At 40.7% G+C, this 14,005-nt stretch overlaps 2 non-coding genes across 2 annotated transcripts; both read left to right on the top strand.

Moving 5' to 3' along the window:
* The first annotated feature begins 3,271 nt into the window (after positions 1–3,271).
* Positions 3,272–3,365, top strand: trnai-uau (transfer RNA isoleucine (anticodon UAU)). The gene is made up of 2 exons: positions 3,272–3,309; positions 3,330–3,365. It is a non-coding gene; the product is annotated as a tRNA-Ile (tRNA).
* A 9,739-nt stretch (positions 3,366–13,104) lies between these two features.
* Positions 13,105–13,197, top strand: trnar-ucu (transfer RNA arginine (anticodon UCU)). Its single transcript has 2 exons — positions 13,105–13,141; positions 13,162–13,197. It is a non-coding gene; the product is annotated as a tRNA-Arg (tRNA).
* Positions 13,198–14,005: the final 808 nt, after the last annotated feature.

Genomic DNA, 14,005 nt, shown 5'->3' with positions numbered 1-14,005 from the left:
TAGGTTTTTGGGAATTCACATCTCTAAAGATCTAACCTGGACTGTGAACACTGACTCTATCATGAAGAAGGCTCAGCAGCTCCTTTATTTCTTGAGGTGCCTCAAGCGATGGGGGATGCCAATACATGTGTTGGTGAACTTCTACCGCTGCACTATCGAGAGCGTCCTCACCAACGGGATCAACGTGTGGTATGGCAACACCTCTTCGCGAGAAAGAAAGGCACTGCAGAGAATGGTAAATATGGCCCAGAAGATCATCGGCTGCGGTCTCACCAAGATTAAACAGCTCTATGAGGACGGCTGCCGTGGTAGAATTCTGGCCATCACAGAGGACAGTCACCACCCCGGGCATGAGCTCTTCACCCCACTGCCCTCAGGCAAGAGATATAAGAGCATACGGACACTTACCACTAGATTCTTCAATAGCTTTTATCCACAAGCAGTGAGACTGGCGAACACATTTAGCCATCCCCCTCGGACCACACCTACACCATCACCATCTACCTCATTTTAATTTATTTATTGTACGTCTCCAGTCATTGTTTACACGTCTGTATTGTTTATATTCAAACTGTCTGCATGTTTACTTGCACATTGTCTATTGTTTGTTTGTACATTGTCTTGATGCACTGTTTGCACTTTGTTTTGTTTTTTTTACACTTGTTTTACAATCGAGAGACTTTCTGTAAGTAAGAATTCCATTGTACCAGCACCGGTTACATATGGCAATAAAGTTCAAGTCAAGTCAAATGCGAGGAATTTCAGAAAAATCTGGAAAAGCAACGCTTGCAGTAAATTACAAATTTAAAGCGTGTAGTCAGCATGAACAGAACAATGCAATGCTCTGGAAAATATGATCTGAAGCTGCAATTACTCTTTTATCTCGGGCAGTTCATTCCGATACGATGTTTCCGCAGAATAAATGAAATGCCGAACTCCAAACATGTTCTTGCCATTATTATTACTCCTGCTACTGTAGTTTTAAGCTTTAATCAGTGGGTATGTAATGTTGTAAAGGGGCTGGACTACTTTGTTCCATCAAAATTCCATTATGTGAATTTATGCTTTTTTAATATAAGCATTAACAATACAATGCATGCTCAAAAACCGTTACTTATTAGCTTAAGAAGCTGCAGTGTTTTGACAAAGTGCGGTATTCAAACAGTAAATGCTGAAGTGTTTAATACTTGATTGAGAGCAGATCTCCCTCGATTTAGACAAACTTTTGTTCGGCCGATGATTTCAGATCAAAATCTGAATCAAGTGGAAAGAAAGCTGAATTACGCTGGGTACTGGGTATCACTGTTACACCATCAGGTCATGCTAGGAGGATTTGGGGGATCAAACTGACACAGAGGGACCCAATGTGTGGACTGAACCCACAGTTCTGAGATTAAGAGATTCATGCTCTATCAACTGCACCTATAACTCTTGTGCTACAGCAGTAATGTTTCTGGGTGTGGATGAACATGACATAATAGGCTGACAGCAGGAACACGTGGCCCACAGGCAGTGACAGTATCGCTATCACATTTGGCTGCAGTATATTGTGTTGAGAGCAGCAATAACTTTCCTGCAGAGATGGGAGTGCCTTTCATACAGCTCTTTCAATCGGACAGAGTAACAGGAACCGACCTAAAGTTTCGGCTGTGGATCCATCTCCGCATGGGGGAAAGAGACAGTAAAATAGCAATGAAGAAACAGAAAGAATTGTGCTCGCTGCAAAGTAGGAAAGAGGTGGTCAGATACATAAAACAGCTTGGTGATAATTTGCAGCGACAGTTTTATGTTATTTAGTACACGGATTTCTCTTCATGTTCCTTAAGATGTGTAATTTGTATGTTGGTTGTATGAGAACAGTTTCTTCTCAAGTCCTGTCAATTGACAGTGGAGAGCTAGCTGGTGCACATCTTCAAGAAGACTCTCTTTAAGGCAATTACAAGTTTCTCAAACAAATCTGTGTCATATTTTTAAAATAATTTAGCTAATGAGCAACGAGAGTATAAATTAATTCTCCCAATCTCCATACAAAGATAAAACTCCATGTGTGAGTCTAAGTTTCTTTGAGGCTACTGATGTACGTCATTATTGGACATTCCCAGTGATATTGACTAAGGAGCTCAATTTTTACATGTTGTAGTTCAACATGTGCAAAACATTCGTATCCCCTGCAAATATCGGCAAGGTCAGTGATATTCTCAACAATACGTGACATTGCAATTCGTGCCATATTTTTTCCCGATGTATTCTGACATGCCAAGATCAGAGGGTCATATTTAAAAAACTGGTGCATTAAAATTGTTTGTACTTCAGGATTTTGATAGTCTGTTACATTGTCTTTCACACATCAGTGTCAGAACTGTGAGACATTTTCATAATCGGGGGGGAGGCCGTAGAAATAAGCAGAAAGTGCAATCACTTTTTCCCAGTGTAAGTCCGTGTTATGGTGAGTTTTTAAAATTGGTTTGCGATTTTCTGAAATATATTCCATACAAAAATATAGTTTGGACAGTCGCTATTTGGATATTCCCTTTCAGTGAAGATGTCTACAGTTTTCCAGCCGGATTAGTACTGATCGAAGAGAGCCATCTACAGGCGAAAGGCGACATAACATCACAGCAGCAGCATTTAAGGTGGAACGAAAAACAAGCATAAGAAGCTGGCGAATAAGAAGCCAACTTCAGCCTCGTAGCAGACCCTGGGAGGCACGCTCAAAATAATCATCTTTCCCAGTACTTCAGACTCTTATTTAGATCGCTTCACTGCAATTTTATTTGATTGATTGGAGATGTGAAGCCATCGAGCCTGAACTGCGCTTCACATTGAAATTGAAGCCATTTCTCATGTTCTCTCAGTGTCGAGGAAGCAATTGAGTGTAAAGGAGGCGACTTGAAAATGAAACATGTAATCACCTTACAGAGGGTCTTCACGACGGGGTGCGTCAGCTAGTTCTCCATTATTGTCAATTTACTGGACTTCTGAAGAAACCTATCTACAACGAAAATACAAACTGCACAGTTCAAGGCACATGAAGAGAAATCAGTGTGCCGATTGACTCAAAAATGTCGCTACAAACAATCTACCAGGCTGATTTACTTGTCCGACCACCTCCCTCCGTCCCCCTTTGCTGTTAGCACAATTCTTTCAGTTTCTTTTCTTGTATTCTCCTTGCTATTTCAGTGTTCCCCATGTATAGATGGATCCACAACCGAAACCGTTTTCACCCTGTGTTTCTGCAGCGTCAGTCTGTATGAGGAGCACACTTTGCACAGCTCCAGTGGCGCAATCGGTCAGCGCGCGGTACTTATACAGCAGTGCACAGCGAAGTTATGCCGAGGTTGTGAGTTCGAGCCTCACCTGGAGCAGCGTCTTTAGCTACTGAAAGCAACTGTCAAGTTTAGATATTATTAGGTATCTGATGGAGATAAATTAACATCAAACGAAGAAGTAAAGGTTTACTTCGAGTCACAATCAAATAAGGCTCCACAGCTGAAACATTGTGTTTCCTTCTCTTTTCAGCATGGAATAAACCTTGACTTTTTCCTTTGAAGCCCATGCATGCAGCTCCCTACTTAAATTACCATCAGCTGTGTACCTCCAGCTGACCTGTACACAAATATATGAGAGAGGTCTACTGAGACGAGAGGAGCACTGAAGACTTGAAAAAGCTCTCGAATTAGACTCTGTGTTTTTGTTGTTCCCCAGATTTGTTTTTAATGTTCTTTTTCTTTTGAAGTTGTTGCATTTGTTTTTTTTTTTTTGTAGTTGTTAGACTACTACAGGGATTTACCTAGGTTCCTGGAAGACTTCTTGTTTTGTGTTTGTTGTGTTTTCGGGTTAAAATTGTTTTTTTCTATTTATAGGACCCCACGCATTACTATGGGAGTAGATAACTTTAGTTCTTACATTGTACCTGAAATTACCACATAAACTACTACTCTGTTTCCCTTTTTTTAAAAGGCACAAGTGAAGTTTGTTTTTCCTTGCTGCTGATTGGTAGCTACAATGGGTCAATTGCAATAAACTTATATACAATAAACTCCACTGAAATTTGTCAGCAGTTCTGTACTAAACCTGTTCTCAATTGCAACAAACCTAAAATAACAGCTGCTGCCCGTTAGATGTTACTGCATTAGGAGTCTAGCTTAAACCACCTTTTCATAGGTTTTAAGCTACTCAGTAGCGGACTAAGCAGAACAATCGATCACATTAGAACTGTCTTGAATGTAATGGAAATAATGTACTCATTAAGTAACAAGCTTATGCACCACTTGCTTGAAAATTATTATTATATTTAACTAAAATTGCTTTCCAGACACCACAAATATTCACAATGAATGTTATCATTACACGTATTTACTAATAAAAGTGTTATTTATTAATAATTATGTATATGTTCCATGTATATTTTTATTAGTAGCTGTATTACAAGTAATGCATATACAGTCTTTATTATAGTTAGTTTTCAGTTATCCTGGGGAGGGAAGAGAATGGAAATTAAGGAAATAAAAATTTAAAGGGCTTTTAAGTCTTCAATGTGTTCTGTCATAGCTGTGTGTTGTCACATCTGGGTGTTAGTTTAGTATATTTGTTGTATTATTTATTGTGATTTAACACTACACTTGTGTTTCTCAGGAGAAAGCAGTAAGATTTTGTTTTATTTGAGGGTACAGAAAATTGTATTGTACGCCCAAATGTAAGGTTACGTTAAGAAAACATTATTGTTACCTTTTGCAACGTTATTTATTTAAGACGGTTCTTCAGAATAGTGTCCCTTACGTATCTGTGACTGTGGTCCAACAATAATGGTGCTGAAATAGCCGGAATGTGTGGGAAGAAGATGGAGATGGAACAGGAGGCTTATTCAGTCGATAGAAAGGTTGTGTAGGACTGAACACACTACGGTTATGGTACTGGGTTTAAGAGCATTATGATCCTACAGTCTCCTGATCCGTAATCAGATGCGTTATCCAATACGCCACTGGCCCTTGTACCGCATTCCTCAAGTGCACCACTGTGAGCTTGCACCGCTACAATAATACATCACCCCAGTCCAAATTTTCTCAATTAGGTGCACGTTTTCTATGTGTATTTAGTTAATAAGTCTTTCATTTTGTCTGTTTTAAAAATTGCATCTCTTTAAAACAGACAAACGAGTTTATGTGTTGTGCTGAAATTCACACATGAGGGCATTCAAACGAAAGAAATCACAGAAAAGATATCACGCTTAAAAAGAAATCAGAGTGGAGACGCTGGTGATAGAAAACAGAGCTTCATACGATGCATGAGATGCTTTACCTCTGAACTAAACTTGGCTCTTTAATCGTGTTAGGAAGAGTGTATAGTCAACAGTGTACATTTTAAAAATCAAAGCAAGATAATGAGACACGAATTGAATTTGGAACACGAGCCTCTCCTTCATTGTTTAATGAGCTTTTGATGAACATCTAAGTGAAAGACAAATTCACTATTTTCACTTTGTGATTAAAAAACACTTTTATCACACGTTAAGCACTCCTGATGGTGTCGAATAGTTCTCTTTTCTACCCTCATCATTTTTGAGGATCCCCAGCTAAAATATCTTTTTAAACTACAACAAAATTGCAATATTTTAAATACTATTTAAGTTTACATAGTCACATTCCCAGTGATATTGACTTAGGCGCTCAACTATTAACTTCTTGTAGTTTGACTTTAGCCAAAAGTTTGAAATCTCTGCAACTATCAGGATGCTTAAGGACATCCAAAGAAACCCCATCACATTTAGGGGAGACGGTGTTGAGGTCCGATTAATTTGAAATGCATCTCTGGGGACTTTTGATTTACCAACGTTATGTTTAACTGAAGGATATGCAGACTGACCGTGCCATAAAAACTAACGCACATCACCTTTTTTCTACATTCACAGGTTTTTGGCTAAAGACAAAAAAATCGTTTTTGTTTCCTTGCCAGCTGGCAGTAATTCCTCTGCACTGACAAAACAGATGAGTATTTTATCTTTCGCAATTTGTATGGATTTTTTTAAAAACAAGTTGTTCCAAAAATTAAATGAACACTTCCATTAAATTAAATGTAGAAGCATGTTGCTTTCCATAATGATAAACTGTGTGGCAAGACAGGCACCACTGAGACTCAACCCCAGGATCTCCTGTTTACTAGGCAGGCACTTTAACCAACTAAGCCACAGCATTCTCTCATCCTAGTGTTAATCCCGCATCAGCAGGGTCAGCTTGTCAGCACGCCTGTCTCCATTTGGTGGTTTGAGCTGACGTTGCCATGACGTTGCCATTAAATGCGACCGAGAATACTCCAACCGGCGCGCCGCTACGCCTGCCGTCGGAGAACTAAGCCATGGCACTGGCATCAGATATCCCTTTTACAGCCACTTGGACACATCTCAATTGCTCTGAGACACCTGCATTCAGTGTGCGCTGAGCCTGCTCGCTGAGCAAGTGACGAGAAATGGCTTATGTCCAAGGAGTTCAATATGCTTTTTATGTTCAATGGGGTGTCCACTACAGCTAACACTGAAGCGCAGCACAGGCTCTGTGGTTTGACATCTCACAAGGTAAATGTTGAAATTGTAGGTGGAAGAGGAAAATTACCCTTGAGTATGGGGAAAGAGGCAACTCATGTCCGGAGGGGGCTGAAGTGTGTATGGAGGTGGCCTAGTGGTTAAGGCAATCTCCTCTTAATACATGATACTCTGCACAAGTAGGTTTGAACCCCATTCTCCTCGAGGAAGGGCTTTGACACATTTTGACCTTTTTAAACTTGGTGTGCTTTCGTTTTGTTTCTTCGCTCCTGTACTACAGCAGTAATATTTCTATAGGTGTATGATCATGGTAGGCTGACAGCAGGAACACGTGGCCCACAAGCAGTGACAATATCAGAGGTGTCTGCAGTGTGTTGGTTTGTAAGCAACGATAAAATAACTTGACATGGAAGCAGGTGTGCCTGCATTAATACAGCTCCATCGAGAGGAAAAAGTAACACAAGAACCGACATAAATTCAACAGCACGTTTCTGCAGCTGAAAACGGAACCTACTCCACGTGATGATTGAGCTCACAACCTCGGTATAACTCCACTATAAAAGCACCACAACCTGACCAATTGCGCTACTGGAGCAGCACAGCACAGTAGCACATTTTCCTCAGTGCACTCAAACAGTGCTTCTTCCCTAGCCTACCAGCTTCAAGACTTTTTTAAATTGATCAAAGATTCATTGGAAAAGGTTTGTTGATGGGTCAGGTGGGAATCACACCCAGATTCACTGCTTGCAAGGCAGCTATGTTCATCATTATACCCAGGACTGGCGCCAGGGGAATGATCTGTAGGGGGGGTCTGAAATCCTGAGGGGGGTAGTGATATTTCGGTTTAAACGGAGCCATTGCAACCATCCAAGTGAATTCTCGCAAGCATGCCACTGATTAGTATTTCATGTTAGAAGATAACGACAAGCAATCTGGTATTTAGTGATGAAGAACAGTTCCACGTTCATCAGAACTCACGTGATTATTTTTGCCTGGAGCATCAACCATATGTGTTCATTTTTGCAACAACATCAACGGTAACGAGGTTCTGAATCATTAAGAAATCATTGTAAAACCAACAGAAAGTACAAACTTCTATAACTACAGTCCTAGTTATATAACGATTGTAAGTATAAGGATAAACTACTGCAAGGCATTGGTCCACCTGAGCAAATAAGGTCATAATAATGTTGACACCCCAAAACATAGACACTATGTAACGTGCTGTTCCTGGACAGATAGCCCTCCTGCACATCAAACAGTCTGATGTAGTAACTGTGAATTCGGGGTTAGTGTAGTTATCTGACCATTGACAAAGTACAACTATTTTTTACGGCTCAAGTTAAGTAAGTGAAAGTGTTCAAAAACTTTTTATCCAAACCTTTTATCCAAAACTGAGGGGGGTGGGACTGTTCAGTTGAGGGGGCAATTTTGGCATGCCAGTAACATTTTGACAAAACGTCCAAGAGTTACGAAAACACTTACTTTGTGTATAAAGTATATTGTGTACACACTGTAAGTTCAGAACGTGAGAAATACTGCTCAATATGGGATCCTGTCCAGGAATATCAGGGCTGTAAGGGGGTCAGATCTATAGATGTAGTAAACACATTAGTGGAGACAGTGTGTCTGCTCTCTGTGTGAGAGCCGGACAGGAAAAATAATCTGTGGTCTGGGAAGAAGAGACCCTCGTTGGAAGAGCGGCGCTTCTCACAGGAGAGAATGAAAAAAATATATTTTTCTCCTTGGGGGAATTAAAAGCACTTATGGGGAGTGGTGTGATGGTAGTGCATCTGATACCACATCAAAAGGTTGTGTGTTCAAATCATGTTGAGATCGGATGATGTATGTTCAGGTTCAGCTGGTGCCGAACCCAGGAATTAGACCTTGCAGTTTGGTTTTATCTGTACACCACATAGATAATCTAAATGAAATAACAGAGCAGTACAGGACACGCATTCAGGAAATTACACAGCAAGTCATTTTGAACATGACAAGAGAAAAGGCACACTGCACATCCGTGAAACATCACGTCCGACTTTAGAGACAGTTACATCACAGAATGGAAGTTTCAGGCCCCTTTTTCATTACAGGTTCAAACTAACCTGAAAGTTACAGAGTTTTAGGTCACTTTTGTATTAAAATGTGTCTGAAGCCTATAAATATAATTTGCCCTTTTTTAAATTGTGGATGAAATCCAATCCCATGTACCAAGACCTTACAGTATATTCATGTTAATTAAAATGACTAATGCTAATTGGACATTAGCTGGTGCTTTTGTAACGATTTACTATTTCATGCTGGAAAGAAGGAAACCCGACCAACGTTTGCTTTCAGGTGCGGTTCATTCACATAATGGACATCTATTTCTGAGTAGCCTGATTTAAAAACACACGAACCCGGTAGAAGTAGAAGTCGAACCTCCAATCTCATGATGCAAAATCAGACGCGTTATCCATGAAACCACTGGCCAATCATGTAACTGAATTGCACCATGGTGAGTTCAGCACTGCAACTAGTAATTACTAGTAATAGTAATAATCCCATCCTAAATTTCTAAGTGAGAAACGTGTTTTCTACATTTTTATCAGTTTTAAAATATCATCTCTTTAATACAGACAAAGGGTTTGTGTGTCACTTTGAAATTCTGATTGATTTAGAATTCAAAGAAAAAGATGTTTTCTTGAACAACGCAGTGAAATTATGACATCTTTCACTCTACTTCTCTCTTGTAGTAAAGCAGACCTTGCAGTGTGAGCATTTACTCCAGTAAATTAGGTCATGTATCATGTTAAATCACTTCTTCAAAACAAAACATTTCCTGGTGCAGGTTTTCTCCATGAAAAAAAATACATTTTTCCCTTACATGATTTCTTGTTTTTTTTATTGCCAGGACCTACCTTTAGCATTCAATAGCGATATTAATGGATCAGAAATGTAAGGTAAATTGGTGATCTGAGCCAAAATAGTCCTTACACGCCTCCTGGAACAGTGTTTGTATTCATAGCAAGTTATATTCTTTTTCAACCCCAAACGTTGCTATTGCATTAAGCTTTGTGTGACCATTAGAGGTTTCGGTAGCTTCTGGAGAGCGCACTTTTCCAAACTGAAACCTATAAGAACATTATTCAAGACGCACCATGTCCCAGAATCATTCATCGGGACTAGGATTAATATCAATGGAAAGTACTTCAAAATAAAAGATTTAACTGAAATATTAAAAGAGTAGGAAAGCATTTAAAGTAGAAAAAAATCAGTTCAGATTATATTTAATTTTTTGAGAAATGGGCACATACATCAGCTCAGTGAGCAGTGTGAGGTGCTCTTCTGGAGATGATGTTAAATTAGTTAAAATCATGTGATAGTTAAAAAAGCTTAATACTTAGTTAAACAGCCAGCACAAATGGTTGCATTTGTGATTATGTCACTTCTCTACTACAGCAACGTCGGTAAAAGACCCTCTGAAAGCAGTAAAGCTCTGCACAACTGAATTCGTTGCTATTTGGAGAAATCCACAAACTCGTGTTTTTCATGTGCTTTAAAAGACAGCCATACTCACCGACAAAATAAAGACACTGCTGCTGGTTTTTTCCGAAGCACAGTTGACCTTTCTGAGCCAATTGATGAAGCTCACCCAATGAATACTATAGCAGAAGGTGGAGGAAAGTGCAACTTTGTAACTATCGCAACCACAGGAACAACTGCAAGAAGTAGAATCAATTTCCCATCGAATGGTGGTGTTGTTTGAGGTACGCGATGTGAACGTGTGCAGAGAATCCCACAATCTCTTCAAAACTTGGACAAAGTATTTCTGATAGAGCGCTGTGCGCAAAGATTGAATAAGCTTTGCTCCTGCCAATGATTCTGCGTGAAAAAGCACAGCATTCAAGTTTCACAGACAAATGCACCATGCCTACTGTAGCGGCGAGGCTTATTAATAAGAAAGAATTAAGTGTTCTGAGCCTTCCCAAATGAGGCCCCATTTCTCTGTTCATCTCTGTGGTGCAGCCACAGAGAAACTATTCATGCAGGCTGATTTAAGGTTCTTGATAAGGACAGCTCCCAAAGGGGGATGCACTTAGCTAAGCCTGGCTATCATGATCAATGGTCATCCATTGGTGCCTATCTGTCTAGGGAGTGCCAGTTGGACATCTGGACTGCATTCCTAAGTGTCAGGAGTAAGTGACTCATATCTCACCTTGATCAACCAATCAGGGGCTGGTAGGGCCGAGTAACCCACGTGGGACTCTGATGCCCATGGAACTTTCAGCCAATCAACGAGCTGAAGTTCCTCCAGGTAAAAACAGGCAACACAGAGATTCAGGGAGATTCAGTGAGATCAGTAAGATTCTGGAGAGGATTCTGTGGACTGTTCTAAAGGGAATTCAAAGGAGAATTCCAGGGCAGGACGGCCCAGGAGCAGAAGGCTCCCAAGGGCAGGACATTCTCGCAGCGTGCCTCCTGACCATCCTGAGACTCAGCCCGGACAACCACGGAACGGCCAGTGTGTCCGAGTGCCAGAACTTTCCTTTGTTCTTAGAGTCTAGAGTGGAGGTTGCCAGAGAGTAACCAGCAGCAGGCCTCGTGAACAGGTCGGAACTGTGGACAGCTGAATCACTATTCAGAACTAGCTCTTCATCAGGAATGAACCGGTCCTCTTCCTGACTTTCTGGGACCCACAGTCATCTTTTCTCCTGTGCACAAACTTTGCTAGTTAAAGCCAACAGTGAGCATCAGCAGTGCACCGTCACAAGCCGCACAGCACAGCCTGGCACCGAGCCAGAGAGCGCGGATTGGACAGCAACAGCCTGCAACTGTTTCTTTGTGCCCGCAGAAGATCTGAATCCCCAGAAATTGGATGAGTATTCAACTTCACTGCATTACAGCTTGAGAATTCAATTGTTATCCAAACCAGTTGATATCAATTTAATTCCTAAGAGTTATGTACTTGTTTTGAGTATCTAATGTAGAAGTTGTAACCAAGTTCACTTTACGAAACAGTCTTAATGAATGATATACTGAACGTATGTCCTCTTGATATGTGTAACACTTTGTAACTGATTGAATATATATCTTTTGTATTTTGATAACCCTCTCGATAAGATCTGTTAGGTTTACATGCATATTCTATGTATTAATAAATGTATCCTCGTGTATTAGCACCTGTGTGTGTGCGTTGTTTGAGTTATGTCGCATGGTTGGACTCTAAAGCCATCAAAAGAATCAACTTTGTGATTTACTGCTACAATTAATAATTGTCTCAGTAAATGCCCAAACCCTACAGAACTGGTGCCTTCAGAGAGCCACTACAGTTACATATTTGGTGTCCCTGAACGGCCGGTTTTTCTTACACTACAGAACCAATTTTAAAAACAATTGCGGCACACTACGATTCACACTGACTCAAAAGTGATCACGGCAGATGTTGTTCCCTGCACAATGCTGAAGGGACCAAAGAGCATTGCTGATGCTTTTTTATGCCTTGATGTTAAGCTGACAAAGACTATCTTGAAACACCTAGTTCAGTCTCTCGACAGACTGCCAAGCAAAGCTTTTACCCATTGACGTCGCAATAGAAGGAAGGTCTTAACCCACCAACACTTAGCAGCGGCAAGATTCAAACCTAACCCAGCGAAGAAAATGGAGCACAAACCCAGCACTTAGACCACCCAGCCACACTCCTTACACCTTACTCTTTTGGAGAAAGTCGGGTGGGTTCAGCTCTTGTTGTGCGACGCGTGGAAATGACTGCATCTTCGTTTTCCGAGATGTTTCCTATCACATCTTTGTCAGCTCTGAATATAGTGCTTCTTTGGAGCAGGCTTCAGACCTTTTATTTTATTTATAAAGGAGGGCCATTCAGAAACATGTAATTCCTGTTTTAGAAATGCTTTGGGCGGTGTGTTTTATATAATGCACAAACAGTATTCTGATTGTATACTGTAGACCTGTGTAGCAATCATACTGGACGTGACTGGGATTCTGAAATGTTTCTTGAAAAGGTATTCAGGGCTGCTTGAATCTATAATAAAAAAGTGACCCGAAACTTCCAACCTTCCAATCACTGATGTCGCTCTCCCTAAACCTGTACGGGATGTTTTGCTGATGTGCAGTGTGCCTTTACTCCTGTATTAAAAACGACCTCTGTTGTTGGGCGGAGTTGAAGGAGAACTTACTGCACAGAAAAAGTACGTAACGATAAAATATTTCTGCGCGTGAAACACATCAATCGTTCAGCATTTCTAAAATGTTTAATTGAATTGACAAAGAAATCCTCTCCTTAAACTTCGAAAAGGATTATCTGTTGAGCCAGCAGGCGTAACACTGCAGTTGCCCGTTTCTCACAGGTGGTTGAAGTTGTGGATAACATTTAGCAGGTTTGGCACCATGGCTTAGCTGGTTAAGACGCCTCACTAAAAACCAGGAGACCCTGGGTGTGAATCCCAGCGGTATCTATTCGTAGACAACAGGCCACTCATTGTCAATATTTATGGAGCTTAATTTAAAGACAACGGGAGAAGCATGAGTTACAGCTTTCTGTAGCTGTTTTATATAGCAATGTATCGGTTGGCTCTGTGGCGCAATGGAGAGCGCATTGGACTTCTAGGCTTTGATAGAATGAAGTCATTCAAAGGTTGTGGGTTCGAGTCCTACCAGAGTCATGTATCACTTTGATTCAACCTTTCAAAATCCTCTAGGGATTAGTGTTGATCAAGTCAAATAAAGGACTTCTTAAGAGTCCACAGTTGAAAATGAACCAGCAGCCACAAGAAAGAAATTAGCACTGGACTGTGATCACATTACTCCTGTCCTGGACTCCTTGCACTGGCTTCCTGTCAACTTCAAAATCCTCATGCTCACCTATAAGGCTCTCCATGGCTTGACACCACAGTACCTGTCTGGGTTATCGCCCTACTCCCCACCTCACAACCTTTGCTCTTCTAATTCTGGTCTCCTATCTGTCCCCCAGTCCATCTACACTCTATGGGTGACAGGGCCTTCTCCTGTTTTGTACCAAAGCTCTGGATCTTTATTCCCAAGGATATCAGAGAGTCACCTTCTCTAAACTCCTTCAAATCCAGACTCAAAACCCTCTTCTTTAGAAGAGCCTTTAATGAACTATTCTTTACCCCTCTGTTCCTACTGTATTTAATACCACCATCTATTGTCTCCTCTAACTGTGTATTCTCATCCTGCTTATCTTGTGTATTTTTTAACTTTATTGGTTTCATTCTGTAAAGCACTTTGAAAAGCCACTTTTAAAGGCACTATATAATGTATAGATTATTATTATTAATAATAATAATGAACAGCGCATTTAACACTGAGCACATGCGGTCCTTCTTTGCAAAGGATTGCAAAGGCTGGGAATTAGCCTTTCACTCGTGTTGTTGAAGACCGTATCCTGGCTTTGTTGCAGGAAATGTCTGGATGCCATCACCGGATCAAGGAGAGGATCAGGGTTTTGGG

The sequence above is a fragment of the Lepisosteus oculatus genome, chromosome 14 (assembly GCF_040954835.1).
Source record: "Lepisosteus oculatus isolate fLepOcu1 chromosome 14, fLepOcu1.hap2, whole genome shotgun sequence".
NCBI classification, from domain to species: Eukaryota; Metazoa; Chordata; class Actinopteri; order Semionotiformes; family Lepisosteidae; genus Lepisosteus; species Lepisosteus oculatus.
The sequence above is the reverse complement of the archived record's forward strand: the minus strand, read 5'-3'. Positions and strand labels throughout refer to the sequence as shown.